Here is a 9,135-nt window from a genome sequence, read left to right as displayed (position 1 = left end):
ATTCAGTATTAGCTTTCTCTCTCTCTCTCTCTCTCTCTCTCTCGTTTATATAGGTTATGACACAAAGGTGGCAGTTAATGGTTATATGTTGACATATTTCCGTAACGATAAGTGGAACAGAATTATAGAGTCAAAAACATTTTGGATGCCGAGATTTAACAAAGGCGAAATGGAATTTCGAAATAGAAAACAACATTTTTACAAAGGGCTACCTTTCCAGTTCTGTAAAGCGCTCATAGCTTAAAAATGTCCCTACTGAAACAAAAATAGTATAAAACGAAAGAAAGAAAACATTATGTTGACTTTCGCTACACCTAAACCAAATTGGAAAACAAATATAAGCTGGAATACGAGAACTTGTACAAGATTAAAGGAACAGAAACTCACATCTGTTGATGCGATCATGTTTACATTCTTTGAAGTTTCATTGAAGAAGTTGCTGCAGAGAATTACACAAACAATCGAATGGACATTTTTCCTGGACACAATTTATACCATGAGCAACTTAACGCATTTATAAAATCTTCAATCACTACAAATTACCACAACAATAACCAAAACTAATTGATATGGGGACACTTTTGACAAGTCCTGGATTTTTGTTGTTGTTGAGTTTAATTATAGTGGCGTGCGCACAACTGTGTATGTACCACTTTTTTCTGACTGAACAGCAGCCTGCTAGTTGTTCCTGGGGAAGGGGATGGTGCCACCTCCCCCAGGCTTTTATGGATTCAAGGAACCCTGATAGTTTGGCCTCAATCTGTGGGTCCATAAAGGTCCCTACAGTTGAATGGTTGCCTGTCATTAGTGGGAAGGAGAGCTCGGGAACGGTCCTGCTTGCTTTACATCGCTGGTTTCTTGTTACATTTGCCTGGTGTTACTTGCGATTTTTTTTTCTTTTTTTTTTTTTCAAAATGTTCTGAAAGGAGGGGGGAATGTTCTATGCTGTTTATAGAGGTTCTTAGTAGAAATCATGTATGAAGAGAGATTTTCAAGGTTATTATGGTATTACTAGTCGAGGTGTTTAGGGTGTGTTTCCTACGTTATGTTATTTATAAGTTTTTAGATATTACCTCTTTAAGTTATTCATTAATTAATGTTTTTAGAGATTGAATGTTATTTATACTTTCTTTAGCAAAAGACCGGAGTCCTAGCCGGTTACACGGTTCGTTAAGGACATCTAGTACCGGAATCCTAGCTGATTATTCAGTTCGTTAAGGACATCTAGGGCATCCGATTTTGCGGTTTCCTTATTTTTTTATAGGTGCTTCGTAAGTGAATTATTTATTAATACTTTTATAAAATTGAATGATATGTTATGGGTTTTTATGTGGTGGCTTCTAAATTTATTTAGCTAGTTACTGGGTCTTTTGGTTTTGTGGGGATAATAATTATATTTTGTTCCTAAGTCCTGCTGAGTCAATGAATTGATTTATATTTTTATATGCTGATTGTTTATTTTTATTAGAGTCCATAAGTAACTCTGGGTATGTGTGTGGTGATCCAGTCTCTTTCTGGATAAAGAAATAATCAATGCATATTTCAGATTTGGGTAGATTCGACGAGTTTAGTGGTAATTTAAATTTGACGTTGGAAATAAATTGTACATCATACAGAATTCGGATCCACGGAGCAAAATCAGCATTTGTAATTGTTATTTTCAAAAAAGTCATAAAAGAAATAGGAAAATAAAATACAAACTATCCGAGATGCAAAGATGTTGTACAAAATGCAGACTCAGACTCAAGTGCTGAAAGTAGTCTAATGTATGGAAGCTTCAATGAGCTACAAATGTGTCACACTAATACGTACAACCATTAAACATTTTTAGGCGATACATATCACAATTTGACAATGATAACTCGACAAAAAATGTAGATTACACTGTGGCATGATATTTGGCAACTTCACTTAAACTAGCCACTTTGGATGACAGAAGTTAGAAGGCAAATTGTATTAATGTATTTTGTTATAAAGGAATATGCTTGAATTAAAACAGTATTCAAAGTTCGGCCTTATCTTCAAATGAGCAAATATGTGTCTGAATGTAAAATACCAATAACTGATGATGCTGTTTTAATACATAATAACAATCACATAAATACGAAGCAGTTTAATATTTTTTTCAATAGTTTAAAATTTTCACTTGTTCGTGACATTGCAGCTCAAGAGTAGATACTGTTGAGTATTGGATAAGATAGTATTATTGTTCTCCGGCTATAATATTTAGACTAACTTTCGGCAAATAGTTCTTTAAATTGGAGATGAACAAAGCACAGCTTCACCTGCGCAGGAACCAGTTTTTGGACGTACAACGGACATATACAAATTTTAGATGTATAACGGACATAACGGACATATACAAATTTTGCAACACTGAAAAACAAAATAGTCGACGAATTAATTAATTAATTATACTGATGCCAATGGTTATAGAAGCTACGGTACGGATGCACAAACGAATAGGTATCTCTCTCGGCCGCACAAAGTAATACCAGCATAATTGCTAAGCTGTACTCGGTAGCCATCGAAGATAAAATAATTTCAATAGCGGAGATCAAGCTGGTCAAAATGAAGAAGAAAATCGATGACTATGCGCACAAAACACATCACCTAGAACAAGTAATTGATTTACATTCAGTCAAAATCAAGTACACGAAGTCGTGACAAAGTATGCGTACTTGAGACCATGCTTGCCTATCACAGCTCCACACCGTCTAAGCCCATTCTTCCAGGCAGACTAACGAGGTGGAAATCAGGCCCACTGTCAGCCCGGACAAAGAGAAGAAAGTACACCACTAACTTCATGGGATAATAAAACTTGAATATTTGATGGATAAAAAACAGAAAAACCTTGCAAAATTTTTATACTGCATTATTGTTTTCAATACAATAACACATACAGACCTTATGGGAAGACAAGGAAAACATATAGCATACACATATTTTGAAAAACAGGGTGTCACTTCTAGGTCTCTAACCAGCCATATATGCTGGGACGGGGCCAAGGAGTGTCGACTAAACAAAGGCGGATGCACGCTTGTGCAACAACAACAAAAACAAATCGCAATGGGGAAGAGTTCATGGAATCTTAGAAGGGTTTAGGGGTTGGGCTCATGATAGCTATATGGTTCCTTAAACTCCTTTTATAACAACCACTACATATTTTAATTACTGATCTGATCACACAGTTGTACGATCTAAACTTCCTTGTCTTCACTTGAGTCTGAATAATAATGAACTATCTCAATTGTCACCTTGGATGATGTTAATTAAAAAAAGAGAGTCCACAATGAGCATCTAGAATGTTTGCGAATAGTTTGAAATCCCTTCTACTTCCTCAACATTTTGGCCCAAAGAGTGAACCAGAGATCAAAATAAAATCATTGTCATAAAACACTTGTGTGTTCATTAGTACTTTCAAGACTATTGTAACTCAGTTCTGTCTGGTTCATCTTAATATCTACTCCAGAAACTTAAAAAAGTTCAAAATACAGCTGCTCTGATCATACTTAGAGTACCTCGATCAGAGCACACCTCCCCGCTGCTCTGTACCCTACACTGGCTATCCATTCGATCCAGAATCAAACACCAAATTTGTTCTCTGTGCTACGTTTCACTGTCGGACTCTAGTCCAACATACCTATCCGACCTCACCCATGTGTACACACTAGCAAGATACTTACGCTCCTCTTATGACAATCGTATACTCATTATTCCCACTATGAAAACAAAGTCATATGGACAGCGTTCTTTTGCATACCAGGGCCCAGCAACGTGGAATGAATTGCCCACTGAACTTAGACACAAAGACACAGTGATCACATTCAAGAGGACTCTCAAAACTCACTTATTTCGACTGCAGGAACAAACTTAAAGACCTAATAATGTTTCCTACCTGAAATATTCTCAGCATGTTTTTTTTATTTTTTTAATGTTTTTCTAATTTCATGGTGTTTGTTTTTTGTAATAATATTATGATATGTTTTTTTTTTTTATCTTATATGTGTTGTCTAATGTTGTAAAGCGCTTAGAGCTTCTAAAGATTAGGCGCTATTCAAAGTCCTCATCATTATTATTATTATGATTCTCTTCATCAGCAGCAACCGTGTCACAACATTTGGCACAAAAGCATCGCATTGCCAGTCTAACAAGTGAAGAATGTGCGCAGTGCACCATACAATTTGTATTTGTTATTTACATTCCTGACATTTTGTCCAACAGTTGCATCCGTCCGTCCGTCGCGGATTATGTTTCTACTAGAGACCGTTTAAAAGATTTCATGTGGTGGAAACCATATTTATTATGAGGCTTGAATTAAAAGAGGTTTCACTTCGTCCTGGCATCATGACTTTTGTTAAAAGCTTTGTAAGTCTTGATTGATTGAAGCTACATTTAGTTTAAGGCTTATTATGTCGAGAAAATCCAGGTCAAGTTCAGTTTTCCCGTTGTCCCTGTCAAAATTTATTCAGTAATGATTATGCTTTACTTAGAACTATCCCTTGCAGTTGGAACGTGTTATATTTAAAATTGGCAGGGGCATTCATGTCGTACAGACACATTCTTTGTTTCAGTTAAATTTATATGAAATAAATATTGGGGGGTTGGGTTAAAATATTCAAGTTACATGAAATAACATTTTGCTAAATAGTTTTAGCGTCATAGTATACCCCTCTTATATTTAATAACTGACACGAGTTACAATCCAAGCCCACTGTATTTCTGTTTTGGCCGAGAGGGAGGGGTATGGCTCCTTTATCTTCATGTATAGATTTCGTTTAGCACACTCGAAGTTCTAAACTTTATTTTAATGTTATCTTTAGGGTATGTCTGGTAAATACCGTGTTTTTCATTTGTTTTAAAAAAAATTAATTCGTATTTTTAAAGCCTATATACTAACTGGACGAATGTTCAGTTTTTATTTTATTTTGTCTGTTCACTAGCCAATAAGAATTCATACAACTCTATTGTATAAAATGTATGCCATCTTTTAAAAATTATTTTTCTCTTCTTTTCACTTAATACTTTTACATTATTATTTTTGTTACAACTCTAACATACGCTGCACATTTATATATAAATATATAAATAAGCAGCAGAGAGGGCGAACAGACCCAAGAATTCCGACAAAAAAATAAACAAAAAAATAAAATCATCTCGTAGAAAGGTCCAGAGTTTTACAAATAAACGTTTCCTTGAGATGTTTTATTTTTGTTGAAACCAACCCCATCAATGACACCCCAGTTCGAAAAGGTAGCTGAAAAATAAAGTACTCTACGTGTTTATTTATTTTTTGTTTAATTTCCACGGACGACCAACATTGGTAGGCGCCCTCTCTGCTGCTCATCAGAAACGTTAAAAGATTTTATCAAGACCCACACGATATCTTGTTCTTGGATCATGTAAATTTATTGTTATAAATCCATGCGGAGTAGCTTGCGCTCGTGAGAAGAAATTTCTGAATTTAATTATATCCATGTCACCACCACACCAAGTTTGATGAATATTTCTAAGTGTGTGTGTGTCTACACCATTAAACACAACTAAAATATTGCAGTTGTCTCTGATCACTTTTGGTATTTGTGTATATCGTTGAGTAACATAGATCACATCTGTATTTTTATGTCTACCTCGAGAAAATATTCTGGCTGGATTTGTTTGTTTATCTAGCATCACATCATCATACACAACTAAATTATTAATAAATCCATCTAAAACATCAACGGACGGTGCTTCATCAATATCGGTTATAAACTCTATAACATCATTACCTTCATCCAGTAATCGCGCGTTTTCATTGAAATCTTTAAGTACATCATAACATCGTTGATCATCAGCGGATGGTGCTACTAAATATAATTTATCCCATTTCAACCATCTCATTATCAGATTAAGTAATAACTGCGTCTTACCCGATCCAGATGGTCCTATGATAATCATTCTGATGGAATTAGGTAGCGCAGGATGATGCTTAACAGGTTCTCGTTTTCTTGTCGCTGAGAAATCAATTATATCCATATATATTATAACATGAATTTATATTGCTTACGCTGTAGAGTTAAAACTCCAACTACTGATTTAGCTACGGTTACAACAAAAAATAAAAAATAGCGTATGGTGGAAAATGTTCTGTGTTCGGTAGAAAGAAATTTTCGTTTTTACCTAATAAGCGCGGTGGTGATATTGCTAAAATGATGTCAAAGTTTCCAGGTGCTCCATGGGCTAAATACAGCGGAGAAAAACATCTACCAGGATATAATTATTGCGGTCCTGGTACCAGACTTGATATCAGACTTGATAATCAAGATCAACCAAAACCAGGTGAGGAACCAGTAAACGCTATTGATCGAGCTTGTCACGCTCATGATGTAGCTTATAAAAGTGAAAATCTACAAGACAAGCATATTGCAGATGTGAAATTAATTTACGCGTTAAATTCTATAAAAAAAATAAAAATGTCAAGAAAAATTAGCTAATTGGTTAGTAAGATCCGCGATGAAAAGTAAACTCGTATTAGGGTTTGGTAATATATAATGGAATCGATTTATTATTCACCAAGAGGATACTGGAGAGGCAAAGCAGCAGTTGGTAAACTTGCTGTTGCAGCAGCGGTTAAACATTCTACTGCTAAAACGTGGTTATCTAAACAAGCAATATGGCAAATTTATCTACCACCACCGAAACGAATTCAGTACGCGTATTTCGATGTCAGTGTTCCTAATGAAGTTCATCAAGCTGATATTCTGTTTTTACCGCATGATACTGTGCGTGGAAAAACATACAAATACGCGCTAACCGTTGTTGATGTTGCAAGTAGGTATAAAGAGGCAGAGCCGCTATCAACGAAAACATCATCTGAAATAGCCGATGCGTTTGAACGAATTTATCAACGAGGTGGTGGGCCACAAAGTGGTCTGCGATGGCCACAATTATTACAGGTTGATCCTGGCAAGGAATTTCTTGGTCCAGTATCATCGTTGATGAAACAACATAATACCAAAATACGACGAGGTCATACTGCAATTCACCGTGATCAGGCAATCGTTGAGCGATTTAATCGAACACTTGCTGAGCGGTTATTTGGATATCAATACGCGAGGGAATTTATTCAAGATAAACGATCTCGCTAATGGGTTGCAAGATTACCAAGCGTGATAGCTGCATTAAATAATGAGATTACACGAATAACCAACATGAAACCCATTAACGCAATTACAAAAAAAAAATATACCAACACAACGAAAAGGTACTGAAAAACAAAAAATATTGGGTGATGTTACAGTTAGATATTTATATGAACCGGGTGAACTTGAAGGTGGTAGCGCGAGAGCGACTGATCCTATTTGGAGCGTTACCACACACAAAATATCCACCGTGACAAGATCCTCAGGTAGATCTACAATCTACAGATTAGATTCGGCTGCTCCTCAGCGTGGATTTACACGTGAACAACTACAAATAATTCCCACGGATACACAACTACCACCGCGGTCACTTAACTAGCACTAGCACCCCGACGTCGATTACACTCAAGACATGTCAACATCACATTTTCTCGTGTATGACCGCGACTATTATCTTTTCTGTCTAATGTAAATTGTCTTGAATCATTACTCGAATACCTCCACAGCATTATGCAATTGCAACTTGCGCAATGATTATTCTGCTCCTGTTTTAACTCAATAATAAATTCAGCATCAAGATCAAAGTCGCGTTTATTTTTTTATCAGATTGTTTGTATCCGATTAATTTTTTTCTTATTATATCATCATCGATGATGTTAAATTTATCAACGATTTCAGGAATTATAATTCTACGTAATTGAGATATTTTTCTGACGCTCGATACCGCTAAATAAACTAAATTTGACCACTCGATGTGATCGTCTACAATCCAGACTCGTGTGTCAGAAATAGTTAATCCCTGAGACGAGTGGATCGTCATAGCGTATCCCAACACCCATGGAGATTTGTCAGCGTGTAATGCATCTTCTACTACACTGATATCAACAGCGACAATATCATTTAATACGAGATTCTGTTTTTCAGTCTGCCCTGGAATATCAACATTAATATTCTGTTTTCGTGTATCTGATGGTCTATATTTTTCTTTATGTAGTTGAAATAACTGCTTTTGTAAAGCGTCTTTGATTATTTTTCTGCTTGCTACGATCAAATCGGTGGGTCTCCATAAATTTAAAAAATCACTCATTGAGGTCTCTGAGATTACTCCACGTATTATTTCACACTGAATTTTGTTTGATTGTAATCTGATTAATTTTTTAAATTCCTTTAAATTTTCATCGACAGCTCTATGATCATCATCTATTTCTTCGTAATAATCAACGAATTTTTTTAACCAATCATGTGAAGATGGTCCAACAAAAGGCGGCGGTTGACCATGATCACCATACATTATTATAGCGGTATTTTTCGTCAACAACCAATCAAGAAACGTTTTTAATGTATCCAATGACACCGTACATATCTCGTCCCAAATAATTATTTTAGGTATATATTTTTCTCCCATTCGTTCAGGAGTCCATGTATCCCCGCGCCATCGAAAGAAACTATGATACGTACACGATTGTACTTGCCGTTGTTTCATCTCACGTGCAAGTCTATGTGTGGGTGTCAGCACGATCATATCTGAATTTCTAAAAACATTAATTGCTCGAGTCGTTTTGCCGCATCCACCAGGTCCATTGAGATATACTGTCTTATATCTAGTTATTGGATCACTCACTGACGGCGCTTTCGACATTTCTGATATTTTATTACCCTTACGATAAAAATCTCTCATTGGAACATCTGCTGATTCTGTATAATTGTGTAATAATTCTTTTTTTATTCTCCACGAACCCCATCGTTCATCATTACTTGTAAATTTCATAACAGATTCTAAATATTTACTCGAAATATAAAACGAATCTGTTGCGACTCTGATTGCGGTCTCAGGAAATCTATTAATCATCGATAATAAATTTATAGAAACATAAGCCAACATAGAAGATCTTAGATGAGTATACTGTCGGGAGACATCATTTATGTAACTAACGATCGTACCCAATTTTGTTCCGTCGGATAAATAAACACTTTCTCGATTTACAAATATATTTCTCGCTGTTGTATCAGC

This window comes from Sinohyriopsis cumingii, chromosome 12, assembly GCF_028554795.1.
Source record: "Sinohyriopsis cumingii isolate HCF-2022 chromosome 12, ASM2855479v2, whole genome shotgun sequence".
Classification (NCBI taxonomy): Eukaryota; Metazoa; Mollusca; class Bivalvia; order Unionida; family Unionidae; genus Sinohyriopsis; species Sinohyriopsis cumingii.
Note: the sequence above shows the minus strand (reverse complement) of the source record.